Source organism: Siphateles boraxobius, unplaced genomic scaffold (genome assembly GCF_051911475.1).
Source record: "Siphateles boraxobius isolate OS27281-9 unplaced genomic scaffold, OSU_SipBor_1 31, whole genome shotgun sequence".
Taxonomy (NCBI): domain Eukaryota; kingdom Metazoa; phylum Chordata; class Actinopteri; order Cypriniformes; family Leuciscidae; genus Siphateles; species Siphateles boraxobius.
This window is the reverse complement of record NW_027508931.1, coordinates 20,202,143-20,216,113: the sequence shown is the minus strand read 5'-3', so window position 1 is coordinate 20,216,113 and position 13,971 is coordinate 20,202,143.

The window sequence follows — 13,971 nt, the reverse complement described above, 5'->3', positions numbered from 1 at the left end:
CTCTGTTACCTAGCCTTAAATACCCAGACCAGAAAAAGGGTTGTACCAATATTTTCCCAGTGTGTTTTGGGTCAGTTCCTGTACCCCAGGGGGTAGCACCTGGTCTCGGGGGAGAGGGGAGATGTCTTGAAGAAACATCACCCAAAGAGGAACACAGGATTCTCCTAAGTCCTCAATCCTTCTCATATTACCAATGACTGCAATGAAATTAAGACCATTTTACCAATCGCACCGAGACACTTACAATGATACCAAACACGAAAAGGAAAAACAATAGATTCCCAAGATACATCATATATGATATATAAGCATTCTTAGTGAACTTTTGGTGACTTGACTCAGGGGGAGAGGGAGAGGGGGATGCAGAGATAAGATAGGAGAAACGTTTGGACAAGACAATGTCCTGTGCTCTGTCTTTGCGATCTTCTGTCCAGGGTGCGTTTTATTGCTATATGGTGAGTTTTATCTCAGCTTTTGTCTTAGCAGGAAAATCGGTTCTTACAGACGACCCCTGGCCCCTTGGGACAGATTAAAATCAGACCTAAGGGGACATTTTTGGACATTTTCCTGTTTCCACATTCTCAGTGAAGTCGATGGGTGCAGGAATCAAGTAGTCACCTGAAATAACAGCATTAAGACAGGTTGAAAATTAAAAGGAATACACTGCAGAATACACCTCTGTGACACAGTCCCTTTAGGTGTAGGCGTACTGTGCTGAGTGGATGCTGCAGCAGCTGGACGGGGTGTCCCATGATCCTCTTGGCCGGGTTTGCTTTCACCTGCACTTGGTTGCGGTGGTATCCAGTCTGTGGAATGACTCGTTGTATCAAGTCTGTTTGCGTTGGTCAGCATGATCAGAAAGTGTCAGTGGAAAGTGTCATTTTAACGCTCTGAGGAAACATCCGTGTCCTCCCTAGGATGTTTTAACTGACCCTTTGAGGTCCTCGTTCACCTTCAAGCAGAAGGTTTTGTTTGCCGGGCAGGGCAGAACTTCATCGTTGAAGGAATCTTTTCACTGATGACACTCCATTGCGTGTAAGACACCTGAACAACTTCTGAATGACCATGCAATAATTGAATACTGATGTATGTGTGGTCATGAGAAAAATTTATTGGATAAACACAAGAACACAATATAACAAGACATGATGTACTCAAAAGTGCGAAAGACAAAAGTCAGAAGTGCGAGTGGTAAATTAGGTCTCTTTTTCAGAATCATATATTTATTGACCAGGTCTCATTTGTTCACCAAATTCTTCACTACCACAGTGATCTGGCAGTGGAATTTAGACTTGGTCTGGATAAATTAAGAAAGGGCAGCATAAAGTCCGTATAACTATATTTACCAGCAGTATGCATAATTGAAGTATATCACATAATTAAATATGGAAATACACAATTTCATAATGATAAAATTGTCTATATTAGCTATTTTAAGTGCAAATCATTAATGAAACCTAAGGTTTTAATATGTTCCATTTAGAGAATAAAATGTACAGAAACATAGATTTAAACTTTGTAGCTTAACTTTTGCAATCATCCTCTGTGCATTTGATGTACAGGCTATGTCACACTCAATAATGCAGATCTGACTGGGAATTGTATAGTTGACCAATAGAAATGGCTGCATTTTAGATCTGTTTAGATCATTTTTTATTGTCATTAGTCATTTGTAGAAAACCAGGGGGCCCTCCTGGTTTGCAACAACGCTAATGACTGGACATAATAAACATTTTGTCCAAAGACCAGTTGTATTGATACTTAGGTCTCAGTTAGATTTTATCTGTGGAATTTTAACTTATTGATGTGTGACCATAGCCATGCCCATTATGCCCATCAGTGTTTACATTCAGGAAAATTCTTGAAAGGAAATTATTAAAATAATTTCCCTGGTCCTATATGTATGAAGGTGAATTTTGTATTATAGATTTGCATGATGTGAATAATTTTGGCCTGGATAGTCTTATGATCTATGCCAGGAAGAGATGTTCTAAAGGGTTGTGGTACTGATAGTGTTTATTGTGTATGTTTGTATATAGGAGATGGGTGGTGTCTATCCTACCATAATCTGTGTTGCATAATTTAGTTCCGGTGCTAATCCGGGAGGCCACATACAGTAGCTACTTCTGTAGTGTTATGATGTGTGAGCGGCCCCTTGAAGTTTCTCCACCCCCATCTCCTACATGTAAAGTTGTGTGTCCTGCTTAATGCAGGCTTGACCAGATCCTTGCAGAATCTGGTTCTGAAGAACGGCAGTTGTCACCCTGTAAAGGAGATAGACCTAGAGAGGAAAACAGTTAATCTTAAGCCTTTAAACAAATTGCATTGAGATAGATGGTCTATCACAATATTTGTTTGATGGCCTTAACCAGAAAGTTGTTACTGGTGGCTTTGATCTGTTAAGATTTTATGCCATTTGGAGAAAATTTGTTTTAGTTTACAAAGACATGTGTCATTATCATGATCCTGTTTTTGCAAAGAAAAGGTCAATTAAACTGTGTGATAATGGTCAGATCTGACTACCATTGCAGTTAAACTCATACAGTCTGCTGTGTTGTGTTTATTTACACTAGCCAGATCTGTGTTCAGAGCAATTAGATCACCAGTGGTGCTCTGTTTGTTTGTTTGTTTGTTTAGCCTTTGGAATTTATGGTGCCATTCAAACTCTTGACCATGTGGATCTCTATGGTCCATACTGTAGATTCTCTGCCTGATGTTTACATTTCACACAACTTTCCTTACATGTCCAGTAAAATACCTTATTTGATCAGATCCCATGTGAGCTGACACTCTTAGAGAGGAGTTAAACACTTGCACCACTTTGTTTGTGGTTTTTGTTGCAAGAGAAAATTAAAACTTGTACCTCCCATTGTTGTTGGGGTGAAGATATATTCGATCAAATTTAAATCCTCCTGTGAATTTGGACGCATTCAAGACATGGCAATCGGGTTGATAATTTTAGTTGGTATATACTGGGCATTGTAATTTTTCTCATTAAAGATTCTTGCACAAATAGAAGGTAAATAAGTTCTTTCTCATTCATTCTTCTCTTCAGTTTCCTTCCTTACCAATACTTTCTCTAACCATCTATTATTTCCTTCCTCCCAACACTAGAAGTGTTCCTGACTTCTTGCTCCCTACATGCACATACGATCTCTCTACATTCTGATTCTTTTCATTCTCCGTCAACATCTTCTCCTCTTCTAAACCAATGCTGAATCATCAAGAGACTAAAGCCATTCCTGCCCATTATAATATAATATATATCACAATCTGGTCATAATATAAATTATATTATATAAAATTGTATAAATCAAACCAATTTCATTTACTGGTCTCTGGGGTCTCTACTGAGTAGATGTCCAGGCTGACTTGTTATTATCTCCCTGATCTTTTAGAAGGCATTTGGCCCTGCAGCTCCAGCTGTGCTGGCATGAGCATTGTGTGGACAGCAACAAACTAAACTGGAAACCAGTTATAGCTGCTTTGATGCTGTGAACATTAAATGTACTGCAAGCACTGAGAAACATGGGTCAAATAATTGCTCACTTCAAAGATTTCTGTGTCTACAATATAGAATTGGACACAGTTATCTTGTTTTAGGCTGAGATGTTATCAATTGCATTCTTTTAAGAATCTATTTGAATATGAAAAAAGGGTTGGACAAACAGGTCTGATGGAGGGCGCCAAGATTGTTTTTTGGTTTGTTAGTTTTGTCTGTCTCTTTTGAGACATCGAAAACATACAAGAGTGCAGTGATTGCAAAGTCTGATATAAGACCAAATTAAAAGCTATGTTTTATAAGACTGGGTCTTAAATGGTGTTGTTTAAACCATATTCTGGGACATCAGTCATGAACTTTTTAGCACTATTGAAAGATTTTCGAAGAACAGCAATTAATTTGAGGTACTTCATATTGTGCTTTGTCTCAATTCTCTTATGAGACAACGACAAGCTGCACATGTGCTCTGAAACTATCAGGCCTGGCTACAAGCCTCTTAGTGACACAATAATTGTCATTATATGCATCAGTTTTAAACGACAAATATCTCAGAATTTAAGTTTTTAGTTTAAACTTTACAGCCCTTTGTTGAGTACCAGAATAAAATTTGAATGAAGTTATTCCAATTAAGGTTACATCACTTGTTGCGTGGGCAAACAAGGAGGTATTTAAAGTTAAAGCAAGGGAATATAATTTCTCATCTACACTGCCGCTATCATGTCCCTGGCATGTGGTTTTATCTAATTCTCAAGCCCCACCGGATTTTGCGTTCTCCGGTCTAACTGGGTATGCCGACCCATTCTATAAATGTGTCTATATGAGGTGTGTCTGAATTTTCCCTCAACACTTTTAAAAAGGCAAAAATAATTGACTTACCACAATGGCTGAAGAAAGAGAAGGAGATCCCAATATTTCGCTGAAAAGACACTCACAATCTGGAGAATCACGGAGGGACTGTCACCAATTTGTAAGGTCCACCCATTGGCCCAACACCGGAATCCAATGGTATGGTCGAAGGAATAATGCGTGTATGTCTTTTCAGCGCTCTAGTGAAGTTCACTTAATTTATTGGAATTTAGTTTAAATAATACTTTAGCTCTACGCTTAATCTGACTCCAATTTCAAATGTTAATCAAATTTACATTGTGTTTCTTATTAGAAAACAGTCATAAATACTGATTATGATTTAATTTAGATCTTTGATTATTCTGGCCATTTCATAATTTCAAATATTCGTTCATTAAGGACCTGGTGTCGCTTTGAGACGTCACGTCGCGAGTGTGCGCTCACGATCACAAACTAGCCAGTCCTAAAATAGTCAGAGGGTGCAGTGCAAACTATCTTACCCTACGCGGCCGCTCACTGCTGACTCATAGGTGTAATTTTCTCAATAGTTGCAGCGTACAACATGCTAAGTTAGGAGATAGTCAGGAATCAGAAGGTCTAATGATGTGCCCCATGCTCCATTCATTAGTGCCTTAGGTGTGATCTATCCTGGACAGAGATTTGCGGGAACAACAGACTACACATAATCTACTAGAAATAATGATTCCAGAAAACTTCAGAATAATCAAGGTTAACATTTATTTTTGTCAGGAAAAATGTACCGTGCCAATTTCACAAGTAAATGATTAAAAGCCAATTCAGAAATAATAAATGCATGACATCAATTACTCAAAGATGATTCTAAAAGTAAGCAATGCATTCCTGACAGAGACACACAGTAGTGTGTGAGAGCTTTCCAAGGGGATAACACTGACACATTACTGCATGGGGGTTTTCCTGGTTACAGGTCCCACAGATTGCTCTGTTACCTAGCCTTAAATACCCAGACCAGAAAAAGGGTTGTACCAATATTTTCCCAGTGTGTTTTGGGTCAGTTCCTGTACCCCAGGGGGTAGCACCTGGTCTCGGGGGAGAGGGGAGATGTCTTGAAGAAACATCACCCAAAGAGGAACACAGGATTCTCCTAAGTCCTCAATCCTTCTCATATTACCAATGACTGCAATGAAATTAAGACCATTTTACCAATCGCACCGAGACACTTACAATGATACCAAACACGAAAAGGAAAAACATTAGATTCCCAAGATACATCATATATAATATATAAGCATTCTTAGTGAACTTTTGGTGACTTGACTCAGGGGGAGAGGGAGAGGGGGATGCAGAGATAAGATAGGAGAAACGTTTGGACAAGACAATGTCCTGTGCTCTGTCTTTGCGATCTTCTGTCCAGGGTGCGTTTTATTGCTATATGGTGAGTTTTATCTCAGCTTTTGTCTTAGCAGGAAAATCGGTTCTTACAATAGTGACGATTATTGGCGGGGTGCGGTGGCCGCACTGGGAAAGTCTCAAAGTAAAGACCAAGTAGTGACGGACTACTAGGCGGGGTGTGGTGGCCACACCGGAAAATTTCCGGAACAGTATACTCTGGAAAAAGAGTATTAAATTACGGTAATTGAGAACCTGACAAATAAAATTTAGATGAAATTTGAAACATTATTATTTTTATAAAAAATAAATAAGTTAAGCAAAAGCAGTGTTACAGGATTAACAGTTGCTAAATGTAAAATGCGTTAAAAAAAGATATTTGATTAAACAAAAGCTTGTTAGTGTTGACCATGAGAGAACTAGAAGCTGATTTGTTGATTTAGAAGATAAACTTGTGATTGGGTTGAAACAATTGGCTTATCTGAATGTGTATGTGTGCTGTGGCTGAAGCTGCCATGTGACACAGGGACTCAATCTGAGTGGAAATTTGTAATGTCTAAATTCCCTGTATGGGCAAGAGAAAACTATTAAAAAAATGATGCTTGTATTGAAAATACATGTAATTTATGGAAAAGATGCCTTAAGCTGGGCTAGAGTTAAAAGATGGTAGATAAAGCCTGAAGTTAGAAGTTTATGAAGGTGCAAAGGTACCTGTCCCGAATTTTAGAAGAGTCTCTCTCTCTCTCTCATTCAAAGTCAGCTAAGAGCTGTTATCTGAGCCTGTGTCATAAGGGATTAAATACTGTTGTTGTTGTTTTAGGACACTCCTACTGACTGTGATGGTTCTTGAATGTCTTCTCACCCACACCCAAGAAAGAAGTTTGTATATCATATTGCCAAATTTTAGAAGAGTCTCTTTGATAATTCTGCCCAATTGGATGGAGCTGTAACCAGTGTGAATGAGGCGGCACCGCCACTGGGCACCTGCCCACCAGGCAAGGTAGGTGTAATCTGTGCAAAGGATATGATGCTACTTTGGGCCAAGAGCATCAGAGACGGGACTATAAAATTTTAGTCTGTCTCGACCCAGAGTCCACTCCCATATATACTTTTTGGATGAGTTCATCCCCAAAAAGGCTTAATTACCATAGCGATGAAGAAAGTGAAGTTATATTGTTTCTTCATCATTTGCATTGATCACATCCTGAGCAAATGGTAGTCAATTGTAGAATGGGACTGGGTGTGGGACACAGAGAACCTTAACAGGCAATGGGGTGTCTAAACTTCATTAACATACAGACCACAGCTGCAGTAACAAAACTTTTTATGATGTTAGTTGCCTTAAGGGCAAAGAAAATGCAGAGATGTCAGGGTATCTGGCATGACAAAGGACCATTGTAGGACATGATGGTGGCTAAAAGTCTGAATAAGAATGGTTCAAGTATAGTGTAAGGAATTTACATTCTGTCTAAAATATGGTCTTAGGAGGCTGATTGAAAATATTATTAGTTTGTTCAAGAGAGAAAGAGAGAGAGACTGTCTGAGTGAAGGAAGGGATATGGGTACTCTGCATTTCTGTTATCTGTCAGCCAAGGCAAACTGAAGCAAAGTAATGATAATGAACCAAAGTAACACAGCTGACTTTTCTAAAATCAAATGAGTAATAAAAAAATAAAAGAGGCCATTTAACAAAATTAGATAAAACTTACAGGAAAATGCTAGGTTTAAAATATAATTTAAAATGTAAAATCTTTTTAGAGAAAAGATATGAATAAGAAATGTGCGCGGTTCATAGTCAGATGCATGTGCCTGTGTATATGTGTGTGTGTTTGATGGTGACTGCATTTTATGTCTTGGTAAGTGCGAGTTTAGGGAGGAGCTATTCTGTCTGAATAGTGTGTGTGTGTGTCATTAACCTCTGGAAAAAGTGTTTTAGCATTATAGATGGCTTAAGGCAAATGACAAATTCGAAAGTAAGCTGAGAAATTTGAGTCAATCTGATGAGAAGGCAACACAGAACATAGGACAAGCTTTAAGTTGATTGATCATTGAGCTCTGTCTGTTAATTATTGTTTTGGTCATTTATGATGTGCAGTAGATTTGAATTACTTTCTGGACAGGTTTAACCCTCTGGGGACGGATTGGGCGGTACCGCCCAAAATGACATAATTTTACAAATGTGTAATTATCTTAAAAACTATTAATGATAGAGAGGTGGGGTCTTTTTGCCGTCTTCCTCAGATTCTGCTGTAAACAGTGATAACAAACTTACCCGGCTTGCATACACACTTCCTTGTTGCGCAATACCACTTCGTCAAAGTCCAATGAAATCGATGTTGTTTGGCAGATTCACGAGCAACAACCAATGGAAAAATTGCCGATGGAGGAATATTTTTCTTACCCAATCAGAGGAAGGTTACCATGACGTATTCTAGCAAATCGGAGGACTCTGTAGCCTTGCAAGGGGTGGTACTATATACTATTACAGCGTTGAGTGGCAGAGATGACAGAAAGCAAACGGACGCGTCTAGTATAAACAAGGCTTTACGGAGCGAAAGCGCACAGAGATATGAGAGAGAGACAGAACAATTATAATATATATATATATATATATATATATATATATATATATATATATATATATATATATATGGAACAAGCTCTGGAACAATTCCCGGAGAGTGACGAGGAGAAAGCATTGCTTAGAAAATTCTAAGCATTCCTAAGAAAAACGCCTGGCACTATTTGTAAATAAAGTTAAATTTTTCAATGTTCTTTACACATTTTATTTAACAATTACACATGTCTGTCAAGCAAAGGCTTTGACAAATTATTTTTTGTTCAAAAACTGTTCACTATTGTTGTGTGATGTGTGATTTACAGAAAAATAAATGCCAAAAATTTAATTTCCGTTTTTGAAATTCTCTAGTTTATAGTACATTTTCACTCATACTTCCTTTATAAACATATTACATGTGTGCTTATGTTAGCTTAGGGTCTTCTGAATCCATAGATACAAAACACATAGTGTTCCATCTCCATTACATATAGTTTATAAGCCCAAATGTAAAAATAGAGAAAACGGACCAAAACGAGCTTAGTCCCCAGAGGGTTAAGTATTGATGCGTAAATTAGAATTGTGAATTTGTAGATAGACGTCAGTCAGGTGTTGAGAAAATGTTATAGATTTGACAGCAACAAACACGTAGGCTAAGTAAATATCAGATTATCCAGAGAGCCCTTAACAGTTATGTATTGTAAAAAGGGGGAGATTGTTGTTCGACTGACGTTGACGAAGTGTGCACACCACAACCTGACCTGACCAATTGATGACGTGGAGAATGTTTGTAGATGACTGAATTGCGAGACCAACAACAGGCCTGAAAAGCAGGATACGCTGTGAGACGGGGCCGTTGCCTTAAAACAATTTGATAAGAAGATAAAGTTATATTTTTGTTTCAGAGGCAGAGAAAGATGTCTAAAGGAAATTTGGCTGAAGGACAACATTTGGGTTAGCAAACTTTATCCAAACAAATATTAACAAATATTGCAGTTTTTTCCTGTTGCTCAAACAGTATTGGCGCTTGTAACGGCAAGGTCATGGGTTTCGATTTCCTAGGGAAAGCAAGAACTGATAAGAAAGTAAATGTGTACCTTGAAATGTAAGTCGCTTTGGATAAAAGCGTCTGACAAATGTAACAGAATCTTATTATGTTTGATTGATGCACGAGATGTGTCGTGCATCAAGAGGAGGATGATAATAGTTGCCAAATATGGTTTACTAAGGGATTCACATTTGATGAAAGCCATCGTACAGGTGGGAAGATAAATTTTGGAAGGACACTGGGTTTAATTGGGTAAAGTCCTGTAAGAAGCCATTCTTCCCCCACTCAAAATTGCTGTCTGCAAGTATGCTAATAACAAGAATTGTTTCGACAGGAAGCGCCAGGGCAGATACGGCAGCACAGCAGGCGAAAGAAACTATGTGTACTTAAAGGGTTAGTTCACCCAAAAATGAAAATGATGTCATTAATGACTCACCCTCATGTCGCTCCTAGCCCGTAAGACGTCCGTTCATCTTCAGAACACAGTTTAAGATATTTTAGATTTAGTGCGAGAGCTTTCTGTCCCTCCATTAAAAATGTATGAACGGTATACTGTCCTTGTCCAGAAAGGAAATAAAGACATCATCAAAGTAGTCCATGTGACATCAGTGGGTTAGTTAGAATGTTTTGAAGCATCGGAAATACATTTTGGTCCAAAAATAACAAAAACTAGGACTTTATTCAGTACTGTATTGTCTTCCGGTTCTGTTTTCCTTTTTCAAGGACAGTATACCGTTCATACATTTTTAATGGAGGGACAGAAAGCTCTCGCACTAAATCTAAAATATCTTAAACTGTGTTGTGAAGATGAACGGAGGTCTTACGGGCTTGGAGCGACATGAGGGTGAGTCATTAATGACATCATTTTCATTTTTGGGTGAACTAACCCTTTAACCTCAAAATTTGTTTTTCTTTAAAGAGCATGAAGATTTTGATACAGGGAATTCGCCCAATAAAATAATGGATGAATTTGGCTAACTTTCCTGGCCTGGGTTAATACTGTGGCAGAAAGCTGCCACACCTGCGCAGAGCCTAACTTATTTTATTTTATTTTATAGGATGTCAGGATGGATTGCATCAAACAGAACTGATTCTGTATTGTGTTGTTAACAGGAGTAAAATGGGTTGAGTGTTTTTCAGGGGAAAACGACCCTGAGTGCTATTCAATGAGCAATAAATTATCCGGTGATATGTTTCAGGTTGAAAATTCCATAGGTCACACCAAAAAGGACGAAAAGAAAAGCGGTCACAAACAAAATCATTTAAGGTCTCCATTCGCAGGTGACAGCAGATGACTCATTCCAGTGGGGATGCGATCGTGATCTAAGGAAAAATTTTGTAAGGATTTGAAAATGATTGGACAGTGTTAGACCTGGGTCCAAGCATCTCACCTTAGACTATGCCGACAAGCCTCAAATCAACCATCAGATCATAAAGTGAGGGATCAAAGGCTTGTGCTAGTAGCCTCCCTCACCGACGATGGAAAGACCATTGCTACGGCGCGCAAAGTGTCAAAATGGCGAAGATGGAATGTCTGTGGGACGAACGAGATAATCATCACACCTGGAGGAGGATGTGCACCAACTAATGATTTGAGTCTAGCAAAATAATCTGTTTTTTTTTTTTTTGTGATGATTTTGATGATTTTATTTGATTGGGTCAAACTAGGGCTTAGTATATACATGACAGATGGTAAACAACAACCCAATGACAACCGCAGGGAGAAAAGAGCAGTGTCAAAGATAATGCTTATGATGTATCAAGGAACAAAGCTATGGGACCTATGGACCAGCAGAGTAGCAATGACAGGATGGTCTTTCTTACCAGGGGGAGGAACTGCTGCAAGTCTGTTAAAGATTAATGGGTTAGGATGGCAGGTTTTAAAACTAGCTAACGATACTGAAGATGCTTTAAATTTGTTAAATGAAGAATTACATGGAATTAGAGAAGCTGTAATCCAGAATAGGCTTGTCTTGGACATGATTACTGCAGAAAAAAGCGGAGTTTGATAAATGCTGGGGACATCATGCTGTTTCAATTTACCTGATGTGCATAAAAATGTGTCAGATATTATTCAACACATGAAAGACACCATAGCCACTCCACACGATATGGGAAGCTTTCTGGATGAGTGGTTTTTGGGGCTAGAAGGGTGGTCCAGGTGGTTAAAAATCCGTATGTGCGCCTGTACTGGGTATAAGTCTGATAGTATTAATTTCAATCCCGTGTGTAATTTCTTGTACTAAATCAATAATTTCCAGGATTGCAACAAATAGGATGATGGAAATAGACCTGGGTGGTGAATATGTAACAATGAGAAAATTCAGGCCACGAAAACTGATTAATACAGAAATTCACGTTGCTGCGGTTTTGGATAGTGTGGAAGTGAATGCTCATGAGTTTGACTAATGAAAATGTTATAGGAAAGGTCGGACTGGCAAACCATGACGATGGATGAATATCAAATAGTGTGGTGTTTTCTTTCATCTATTTTCTTTTACTTAATCAAATAGTGTGGTGTTTTTCTTTCATTTCTTTTACTTCATTTTTTATTTTTGTATTATGATTACTTTTATAAAAGAAATTTCTGTTTTGTATTTATTTTCAAGATATGAAAAAGGGGTGGAATGTAATGGTAATTTCTTTTGAATGTATCTTTTGAAACTTATATCTGCTTGTGTGTTTTACAAGACATAGATGTGTTGAGGAAGTTGCAGGATGCATTAATCTTCTTTGCAAATTGTTCAATAGGGTCTTCTTTGCAAAGAGGTCAAAGGGACAGTGCAAGGGGACAGAATTATTTGTTTTTCTTAGCAATAGATAACTTAGAGTGCATCAAGAGCGAGACATGTTTGGTTATGTGTTTCTTAAAGTGACATTTGTGCTGACTGTGGAGATGCAGAGATAAGGGGTGTTAGAGAATAGGGGAACTGAAAACTGTCCATGTGCAGGGGCCTTAGTCCAAAGATCTTCAGAGGAGGGGTGATCTTTTGGGTATATAAACTCTGTGAAAAGAGAAGACTTTTGCCCTTCTCATGTCAGACTCTGTCTGTGTATGAACTGCCTTTCTTGCAAGAAATAAATACTAATACGTATAACTTTCGAGATCTTCATTTCTTCTTCAACTGTTGTATAAGGTGTTGATAAAAGAATTTCCACGACAATCGCAAATCCATTTGTGCGCACATGGGTGAGCTGGTCTGAAAATGAGGTGTGTTCAGGCACATTGTTGGCGCGTTGCTATTTTGTGGCAACTGAAATAGACTTTGCCATGGAGCAACTGAAACCTGGTTTAAAGTCAATGGCGAAATATATATATATTTTGTTATTTAAAGAGCGCGTTAGAAATATGCGCCTATAGGCGGGTCCAATATGCACACACACTGCTTATTACATACACAGGGACATGCAGCAGCAGACAAACATGCAAAATACGAAAAATAAAATGATTACATTGTAAAAGATTATTATTGTGTACATAAAGATGGAATCCGGCTTGTCCGGTAGATGGTCTGCTTACGCGCTTTAACCTCATGCACAAGCAGATCCATTTGCTCTCCGTAGACACGTTCAGTCTTTCAACTATCAAATTCCGCCATGTAAATAGCGAACCTGCCATGGCGCGAGCGCAACTTGCTTTCAAAGGGAATGGGAGATGAGTCTCTGATTGGTTTATTGCACGTAAATCCCAAAACACACCCATTACTTATTAAAGGGGTCATATTATGCCATTTTTGTAGAAGTTAATATGAATCTTTAGGGTCTAAATGAAAACTTTGAAATATACTTTTATTAAAAATTCTCATTAGTATTGTAAGAAAACACTCATTTTACCTGGTCAAAACCAGCTCTGTTTTCAGCACGCCGTCTCAGTGCATATGCCTTTAAATGATAATGAGCTTTGCTCACTCCGCCCATCTGTTCTTTGGGGTGTTTTGACAACGCATGTGGAGTGTTGCCTTGACATCAGTTGAGGGTATATTTTAGAGAAAGAATGGCAGCGGGAGTCTCTGTGGACACATCTGTGCAACCGTATCAATTTGAACCGAAGTCGGCCCAGAAGAAGTTTGACAATTAAGGCTCGAACAGGACGTTTCTGAATGGTTGGTTAACGTAATGTCTCTTTGATATATTTTTGTATGTACTGGCAGGATTTTTAATAACACATTAACCATAACGCGTTGTTCATTATAAACGTGGGATTATGAATTATATTGAGAACGTTGTGACGTTACATAGAAAACATGCTGTAATATACCCTGAGTGTAAACATCAGCGCATTCATCGTGCAAGCGATTTGCAAAGATTAATATTTAAAGGTTAATAAAACGTTACACTCACTTCTTCTGGAGGTGCAGCAGGAACACGAAAAGTTGGTACCAATTCTTTTTTCAGGACCAGCTTCTTAGCAAAACCAGATTTACACTGACCCTCGTTTAGAAAGCAGTCTGGTGAGAAATGAACAGCGCAAACATAAAAGCATTTACGTAGATCGTTGGGAATATTCCCTTAAAAAATAAAACTCAGCCACTTCACTTCCACTACCAAATCAAAACTCGCGTCTTCAGCGGTTCGAATTTAGGAACACCAAAATGACTGCTGTGTTCCTTATTACAGCCAAGATCAGAACACCACAATCGCTTAGACGCC